Source organism: Mytilus galloprovincialis, chromosome 7 (genome assembly GCF_965363235.1).
Source record: "Mytilus galloprovincialis chromosome 7, xbMytGall1.hap1.1, whole genome shotgun sequence".
Lineage (NCBI taxonomy): Eukaryota > Metazoa > Mollusca > Bivalvia > Mytilida > Mytilidae > Mytilus > Mytilus galloprovincialis.
Genome location: NC_134844.1, coordinates 54,139,589 through 54,149,311, shown reverse-complemented (window position 1 = coordinate 54,149,311; position 9,723 = coordinate 54,139,589). Strand labels below are relative to the sequence as shown.

The window sequence follows — 9,723 nt, the reverse complement described above, 5'->3', positions numbered from 1 at the left end:
TTGAACAGATATGTACAATAAAATGATTATTCCAAAACACAACTAACGTATCAAAATCAATGCTATTAAAAGTCTATAATTTACATCTTGCATGTAAATAATGCAATTAACCAATTTTTCTACTATCTATATTAAATTTGAACTTACAGACTAATAAAAATCATTTTAATATAGTTATAAAAGAATGTCGTTTTTCAGGTAAAGAACAATAGTTTAGGACTAAAACCCTCTAAATGGTTACGTCAATAAGCAATCAAAATAGCATGTAGCTATTCAATGTTTATCTTTTAATTGCAACAATTACAATTTTTCCCCGTGTTATTTTCATCCGTCTTGTTATTAAAAAATAATTGCTATGTATCCTATGCACCTAAATGACATTCAATATAGAAATTGCATGCCATGCACCAATACAATAATAAACTTTGAACAGCTATATATATGAGTATTGAATACATATATCTATACAAAGAAATTAAGACGACACGCGCCATCTTTCTCATATATTTAAATGGAATTCTGTTTTTGGCAATAGAGATGAAATTTGAAAAAAAAATTGTACTGTCAAATCTAAAAATCTTATTGTAAATCCGACAAATCAGATATATAATGTTTGCGTTTTGTTTTGATAATAAGGAATGACATGATTTTTTCACTAGGTGTTAATTTGTCGCCGTTAGTGTTTAAACATGTAATACATAAATTAAATTTATTCGAAAATGGCTTTGTAAAAAAGTATTTATTTTCCTTTTTCATTTCTGTGTGCTTCGCAAAGGCAAGTGATCAAGTTAATCTAAGACGGATTATGGTGGGTAAAAACTGGTTGTATACCTATGTAATCTTCCAATTTGTACGACAGTTGTTTAAAGTTCCGTTATATTTACAAATTGGTTGAGCAACAAAAACACAGATGATAAGGAAGAATGCAGTTGCTGTCAATTGAAAAGTTTCTGTATTATTTATTGCCATGTTTATCGCCAGAGATACAGTTATTAATGGTACCAGGATTCGTATTTAGTAAGTCAGACTCGCGTTTCGTCTACATAAGACTCATCAGTGACGCTCATACCAAAATAGTTATAAAGCCAAACAAGTACAAATTTTAAGAGCACTGAGGATTCAAAATTCAAAAAAAAGGTGTGCCAAATACGGCTGTGGTAATCTATGCCTGGGATAAGAAAATCGAAAAATTCAAAGTTCTTATCCTGAAACTGATTCCGACCTCTAAGGCAGGACAATGACGTTTTGATTTTTTTAACGTGTATTCACAGTTACTTGATGACAGACCGTATCTCCATTTTAAATGTATTATTTGGAAAGTGCCAGGTCAGCAATGACACGGCTTCAATTCTTATAGTACTTTTATAATGTGAAAACGTATAGACACAAAATTAAAAGCGCATTTGTCAGTGTTGGTGTTTGGTCGGGTTTATTTTTCTTTTGGGGGGGGATCTGTCAGATGTTAGAGTGTGAAGGCGGAACATGGCTTACGTCGTCATACTGGTATTTGTAAAAGACTAGATCAACGTTTCAGATATTTTTTTAATTTGAACTCAACGAGAGTGTTGCGATAACAAATATATGTTTAGCAACTCGTAAGGATTGGATATCGCTTATTATAAACCATCGTTATCTTATTTAAAAATAGAAATGACATTTTCGAGGACGGCTCGTGTATTGTAATATTAAATTAAACGATATCCAATTCAGACTGGCTATGAAACCTATAATTATCCAAATCTATAACATTAAATGCTCACAAATAAAAGAACCATACGCATATTAATTTTAAAATAATTAATTGGCAAACAAAAATTCAACAAGAAACCCTTACAATACAACTAAATATAAAAAGATGTAGTCTTACACTTTACACAATGTAAGTTCCATCAGAAAACCATCAATCCATACCAATGTTTACACTATGGTGAATATCAAGTGACCAACTAATAGTGTAAATATCAAACTGTCTTATAACATGTATAATGATAAAGAAACCACACCGAAATCATTACATATTTTTGTTTCGTAATGCTGTTATTTCAATGAATAAAAAATATTCCCATAATAATCAAAATTAATTATCCCTTTTTATATAAGTTATATGTCCTACTTATAAAATCCTCTGCATTGAAACTAAACCTAAGGTAAATTATACATGGCGACACTTTTCTTATTATCGTTGACAACGAGGAGTTTTGTTTTTTTCCTGTTGTAGCATAAACCCCATGGACCATGTATTCCATCGTTTTTTGTCAGTATGATTTGATGATCTTTTCCATCTGATGATATTCTGTGTATATTGTCAGACATTAGTCCACCTACATAAACATTTCCCTTGTCATCTACGTCGATACCCAAAGGTGTAATGAGATCAGAATGACTAAAGTATATACTCTCCTGTCCGTCATGTATTATACGGTATACGTTATTGTCCGTGATACCTTCTGTAATATAGTAAATGTTGTCATTGTTGTCTATACAAAAGTCCCACACCAAATTATTTGTTGTTATACTACGTAGTATATTACCACTGATATCAATCTGACTTATAGTGAAGCTTCCATCAAACATCCATATCTGATCATTACTACATGTCACAGCATAGTATCCTCCTCCTCCAGGTTTGATATATATCCCTAAGGTAAGTGTTGTTAGATCTAAGATCTGGAATCCTGTATATTTTAAAGTAACTATTGCCTGATTATCGTCGATCATAGCGACATCACGTGGATCATGTTCTAATGTTATCCTGTTTACATCATTTCCATCATATCCACATACAGAGATGTGTGGTGGGTTGTAATGTGACAAGAGAAGTCTCTTTCCGGACACAAAACAACCGTTTAGTATTTCAACATCTGATCCTAAAACTGATGTTAGAAACGAATTAGTTAGTTGTATTTCGCCTTCCATTGACTTAACTGGTTCTTGTATTTGTTGTAAATTGTGCTGTAATGCGGGTATGTGCATTTGATTTTCTGTAAGTGAAATCTTTCCTATAGACTTAAGTACCACGGGAAGATCGTTTGTATCAAATGGATCAAATTCTATTTTGTGTTTCTTATTGAGCTCGCTAATATTGGTTTCTTCTATGTGTGTTTTATTATCCATTACTTTGATTGTCTGAAATAAAAGTACTTCATTACTGATGCTTTCTATCGATGACAATTCTTTTATCCATGTCGCTACTGCCTCGAGTCCTTTCTGTGTTTTATGTTTTGCCTCATCCATTTTTTGTTTGGTTGATTTGTACTGTTTGTTCAATTCGTCTATGGTTTCCTTTTCAATTTGATCTAGATGATTGTTAATCTGTTGTCTGGTGGTAGATATCTGTTGGAGGAATTTATCTCTTTGCCTATCAAACTCTTTTTCATCTTTAGTTTGACACTTCAACAATTCAGGAAACATTTCGTTCAAATGATTGATTCTACTCTTAAGATCTGCAAGGGCGGTCCCACTTTTAACGCCTTTTGCTGCTCGATCTATGGAAATGATGGAATCACAGTTTTTATGGGTGTCGGACAAACAAAGATCACAGATGACCTTGTCATGCTGGGTACAGAACTGAGTGGTTCTTTGGTCGGTATGGACATCACAGTCTTTACTGATTTTCAGAATAGAAGAACTAAGATTACTGACCTGGTGAAGTGGTATTACTTTATGCGGCGGATTAAATTTTCTGTGTACCTTTGCGCATGTCTTACAAACTTCTTCTAGGCAGTCATTACACCATGCTTCAGCCTCGATTTTTTCGTCATCTCGTAAACATCCAGAACACAATTTTTTGTCTGTCATTCTAAAAAATCAAAAAAAGACTACTGAATATATTTCGAATGATTTTTATTGTTGGAAAGAAAAGTGCAAACGGGATTTCGTTTTGAATTGTTATACATTATGTCTTGTTCGAGCCTTTTGATAACTGTACGTATTTCTCATTGGTGAAGGTCTTACGCTGAATTTTGCTAACATCTACTTTATGTGGTGTCTGGTGGATAGTTGTCTTATTGACATTTATATCATATTTCTGTATTTCATATTGATGAATGAAAGTCTTGTTCCAGCCTTTTGTAGCTTTCTATGCAGTATGGATTTTGCTAATTGGTGAAGGTCGTACGTTGAAATAAGCTAACATCTACTTTCTGTGGTGTCAGGTGGACAGTTGTGTTATAGACCTTCTATTCGGTAATTTACAAAATTTTCCTTTGGTCTTACTGAATGATAATTTGCTTTCTCAGCACAGTAGAGTGATATGAAAAATTTATCGCTATAAATAAAGGGCGCATGAGCTCGTTGTCAATGAAATTAATAACTTCGTCATAGGTAAAAAAACGATCAACAGATTATCATTGGTCAACTCAACTCGAATACTTTTTTTCAATTTCGGCGTTCCGGCTCATTAGAGAAAATCTGTATATTTTATATTGAGAAATGTAAGTATACAAATCATGGGTGCAAGTCTCGATCCTTGATTCGGAAAGTATAAAGACTGGCCCCTCGAGAATTATATGAAGCTTGTCAGCTATTTTGATATTTGAAATCGTTGTAAACAGTATTCCTTTAGCCTGGCAAAACCAACCGATCAAATATGTAACCTACCTTTGCCGGTATGGTAAACTTCTGACCAAAAAAATTTATTAAGAAACTTTATAGCGAAACTTATATAAATTATTTAATCGGTTTGAACTCGATTTCTCAAATTGTTTAGAGCTGTTAAGTATAACATTTAAGTATTTTCTGGGTATTTCAGTCTTGCTGACGACTAAACGAAGGATAGCATTATATAGTACACAGAATTGCTTCAAATTGTCCAAATGTTAGTAATAAAATAAATTGGGGAAATAAGGGACAACGGTTATCAAGCGATGTCGCCTGGTGGTGCTTCTTGAAATAATTTAGCATTATCTATTAACTTCTTACAAGAAATATTATTTCTTAATCATATTATAAAAAATCGATTTAAAGATCAAATCATAAATTGAATATTTTGTACAAATATTTCATCCAAGTCATATGAAACCTCAAATTAAAAAAAAAATGATGCATATTTTTTCTATAACTAAATGGATAGTTTTCCTTATAGGACTTATATACATATACTTTTTTCTGGAGAAAAATGTTTGATTTGTCAACATTTAGAAGATGTTTACTTTTGTTTAGTTGCTTGCTTCCAGGACGCAATTCACCGACATATTTTTCGTATGCAAGTGACCTTAGCGTGACCCTCTCGTAAAAATCCGGTGATCGCAGTACGCATGGGTCTGTCATTGAAAAAAACTGTTATCTGATTGTACATGTTATACACGTGCTCAATATCTATGCTTCTTTGTTGATTGTTTACTATAAAGTGACAATCGGTAAACTACGGATTCAAAACACGACAATTAATTACCTGCCATATTTTCACTACATAACAGACAGAGAAAGAAAAAACGATTGATTATAACACGATATGTTTGCGTAAAAAAATGAGAAAATCGTGCACAGAAGACTAAAATTATGATATATATGTTCCGGACCATATGAGTATTTGGACCATACGCGTATGGTCATGACCATATGCGTATACTCATATGGTCTGACCATACGCGTATGGTCCGACCGTACGCGTATGGTCGGACCATATGAGTATAATACTCGTTTGATTTTTAACGGGCCGGACCATATGAGTATTTGGACCATATAGGTATTTATTTCAAATTACATTATAAACGTTTCAATAATACAAAAACTTTATCTAAAAACACTATGATGGTAACATAACAATTTGTTAATTCAAAAACTACGTAAAAATCAAATATTGATACCATAGTTAGTTTTCATCTCTAGATACATTCTTACATGTAGGCTTAGGGTGACATGTACTTCCACACGGTATCATGGCTTTTTTGCATTCGCAAGTCTTGGTTGTGCACGATCCTTTTCATGTACACCTTTTGTTTGCGAGTGAAAAGCTAGCCTTTTTGCAGCTGCATACAGTGAAACCGAGGTCTTTGGCCATTTTGATTTCTATGGTGTTTTTAAAAAGTTCTAGATCTCAAATTTCCTAAAAATGACTGCAATACACCATATTCACAAGACATTTTAAATAAACTATGTTACTTTCCAGTGACTTCTTGTGTAACAGTTGATAAAGAAATTTTTAAAATTTAATTTCTAAGTCGACATATTCATAGTGCCATTCACTCGTAATAACAAATCGGTAATGACCATCGGTAATGACCAAAGGTATAAAATGTGTTTATCATAGTTTTGACAATTAAATAAAATTAACTTTGTGAAACTTCTATTTTTTCTTTAGCTAATCTTTTTATTATAAAATAATTATAAAATTATCTATATGATAGCGTCTTTTTAAAGAACGGTCATACCATATGAAGAGTTAAGAAGTATTAAAAGTAAACTGTAACAGAATGTTAATTACCCCGACCATATGAGTATATACCCATATGGTCATGACCATACGCGTATGGTCCAAATACTCATATGGTCCGGAACATATACATACATTGGTTCATGAATTGGATAAACATTATTTTTCACCAGTCACTTGTTTCAAATGACTTATAAACAGCATCATACTTATCAAATTATGTTTGACAACAATACAATATATAATTGATATTTGTTTAGCAGTATCCTTCTAGAACAGAAACCCCATATATAGCTGGTATCTGATAAAATATAAAATAATTCTTACGTTGACTGTATTCTTTCATTTATCAATGAGTATGCCCTCCGTTGTTAACGTGTATCTTGCACATCTATAAAAGTAGAGAATAAAATAGTTATCGTTAATGTAAAGGATAGCATATTGATCGTAATATTCAAATTTTCAAACATGTTCAAAACTTCATAAAAAGGTCAAACAGATTTCTTATGCCTTGATAGAGCGTTATTATTACTGACACGGAACGTCATCATTGTCATCAATTCACAAGTCATCGTCACAGAATTATACGACTTTTCAAACTTTCTTTTTCTCTTTTTACTTTCTATCCTCTTTGTTCACCTATCAAAGCTAGTATTATATTGCATTAATTGTTTGTTTCATATGCATGTCCATTATATTATACTATTATTGTAACTTTATATTGTATTATGGAGAAGACTTCATAAGTATGATTTACTTGTGTTTAATCCATTTTGCTTTAATTCAGCAAATAAAATATGTTTAAACTAATTGATCGTAACTAGAGACTCTAAAAAGCTGATGTCACTCACTTAGGTATGTGTGCATCATTAACCAAATTATGAATTAATACGTTGTACAAATGTGTGTATTATTATAAGTTATTTCTGCATTATTTAATTTATCTATTTGTTCTCTGTGTCCTGTGTCCTGTTATAGTTGTCATATATGTATAAACATGTGTACCTTATACTTTGCTAAATCAATGTTTTTGCTAATGCAATACAGTTTCATTCAATGAATACTCTCCAACATTTAGGACCAGAATAGAGTTCATTAAAAAAATCTTTTTTGTTGATCTTGTATTGCTGTATTTTGTTTTGTTGTTTTTTTAATTTCTCGTTAAGTTTTGCCCAAATCAGACTTAAAGAAAAGAGTAATACGTCATCATTTAAGATCAAACACCCCAATCAAGTGTCTATTAACAATTCAGGTAACATTGACTTATTAGTGGCTAGATTTTCTTCCAATATCAAGATTATTGCAACCCGAAAGCAGTAACAATTTCCCGCTGAGAGCGGAGGAAAGTAGTTTCCGTCGAGAGTTTACAATTTACTTACTTAATTTTGTCCAAATATAATAAAAATTATTTTTTTAAAAAGCAAGACACTTTTATGTGTTTCGAGACAGTTCAGTTATACTTTCAAACGATCGAAATGATATGTACTTTGGTTTACCAATCATTTTTCAATTTGGAGCGCACGTTAAAAGTTAAAAAGGCAATAGTAGTATACCGCTGTTTGAAACTCATAAATTGATTAGGAAAAAAAACCCAATCTGGGCTACAAACTAAAACTGAAGGTAACGCATCAAATATAAGAGGAGAACAACGACACAACAGAAACACAACATTGAAATGTGACACACACAGAAACGAACTATAATGTAACAATGGCCTTTTTCCTGACTTGGTACAGGGTATTTTTAGAAAAAAAAGGGTGGGATGAATCTGGTTTTATGGCATGCCAAACCTCCCGCTTTAATGGCAATGTTAAATATAACATTAAAATGAGAACATAACATGACAGGACTACAATACAAATAAATAGAAGAACATTTAGGACAGAGAAACACACGAATATTAGCTAACAAAAGGCACCAGCTTTTAAAATTTAATACGCCAGACGTGCTTTCGTCCACACAAGACTAACCAGTGACGCTCAGATGAAAAAAGTTCGAAAGCCAAAACACGTACAAAGTTGAACAGCACTGAGAACCAAAAGTTCAAAACGAAATAAAGTATAAAAAAAAGTTTCAAAACAGTTCAAAGTATAGTTGGTTAAAAAAAATACAGTTAGTGAAGACAAGAAATCAACTTAGTAGGTTCATAATAGTGTGTTGACTAGAAGAAAGTTGTTTCTTCAGGTCATCGAATATTTAATGTGTACTAATATTTCCTTAGCAACGACTAAATACTTCAATACATGTTGTTGGTTTTGCAGCGAGCGTGAGAGACTGCGACCACGTGAATATTTATTTTATTGTTAACAAGTCATTTTATGAATTAAAAAGGAGATAAACATGATAAATGTATTCTTACCGTCGTAGTTCAACCCAAATTACAAAATGGCGGACAAGGAAGTTATTTCTAACTTACCGAATCGATCGTGTTCTTTAAATAGCGGCGTGGGTATACAATTGACATGGGTAGTTTAACACGAATGTTTCAGAAAACCGATATTAAATCATTTGACCTACTTTATATTCTAAATCAGATTACTATCTTCTCCCTCGTTTAACTCCTCCGAAAATAAAAAGATTCCTTATTCAAATTTCGGAGAAACAACCAAAACAATTTAGTGTTGTGCGATCGTTATAAAATCGCTTTTAATTATAAAAACTTAATAAATATATATAATCATACAAACATAAATGCATCAAATTTTCCCATGCATAAGTTGATACTAAACGGAAAAGTTACATAAATGACAGTTATATGGGATATAGCATACAAACAAGACTTTGTCCTTACAATCTTGTAACGAACGTCACATCGGTCAAACGTACCTTAAAATTTCCTTATATATTAACCACCGAAATCGTCCATGCAGAAAGGAATTCAATGGATATTACCCTATCAAATATTGAAAAACATAATGTAAAATCTGTTTTTGAGCGTTCCTGAAGTAGATAAATAAAAAAGTGCTTCAGATGCATACAACTTATCAAGTGTTAATTTTTATTTTCAAAGCCTTCTTCTCTAATAAGCTTAGACAGGTTTATTTGATATTTACTTACTGGAGTTGTGACGCCACGATTGAAGCTGTTAATGTTCTCCTTAATAACATGTATATACGTTTTGGAAATAACAACATACTCTATGTATTACTGGTGAAGTATACCTTCAGAGATTTCGTTTACCCTAATAACTTGAAATCTTTACTTAATTCTTCATAGATACCAAGATTTGGTTTGGAAGTTTGGCTGTACCTGTTAAACTTATTTAAAACAGAATGTTTCATTTGATGCCCGGAAATTTAGATACGATCTGGATAAACTTTTATGATTCTAAAAGCTTATCAACACTGGAA

The 9,723-nt window shown here is 32.0% G+C and overlaps 1 long non-coding RNA gene across 1 annotated transcript; it reads right to left on the bottom strand.

Moving 5' to 3' along the window:
• Window positions 1-1,524: 1,524 nt before the first annotated feature.
• Window positions 1,525-8,779, bottom strand: LOC143083290 (uncharacterized). The gene is made up of 3 exons (XR_012980614.1): window positions 8,733-8,779; window positions 6,701-6,764; window positions 1,525-3,799 (listed from the first exon to the last, which is right to left on the bottom strand). It is a non-coding gene; the product is annotated as an uncharacterized LOC143083290 (long non-coding RNA).
• Between the last annotated feature and the right edge of the window lie 944 nt (window positions 8,780-9,723).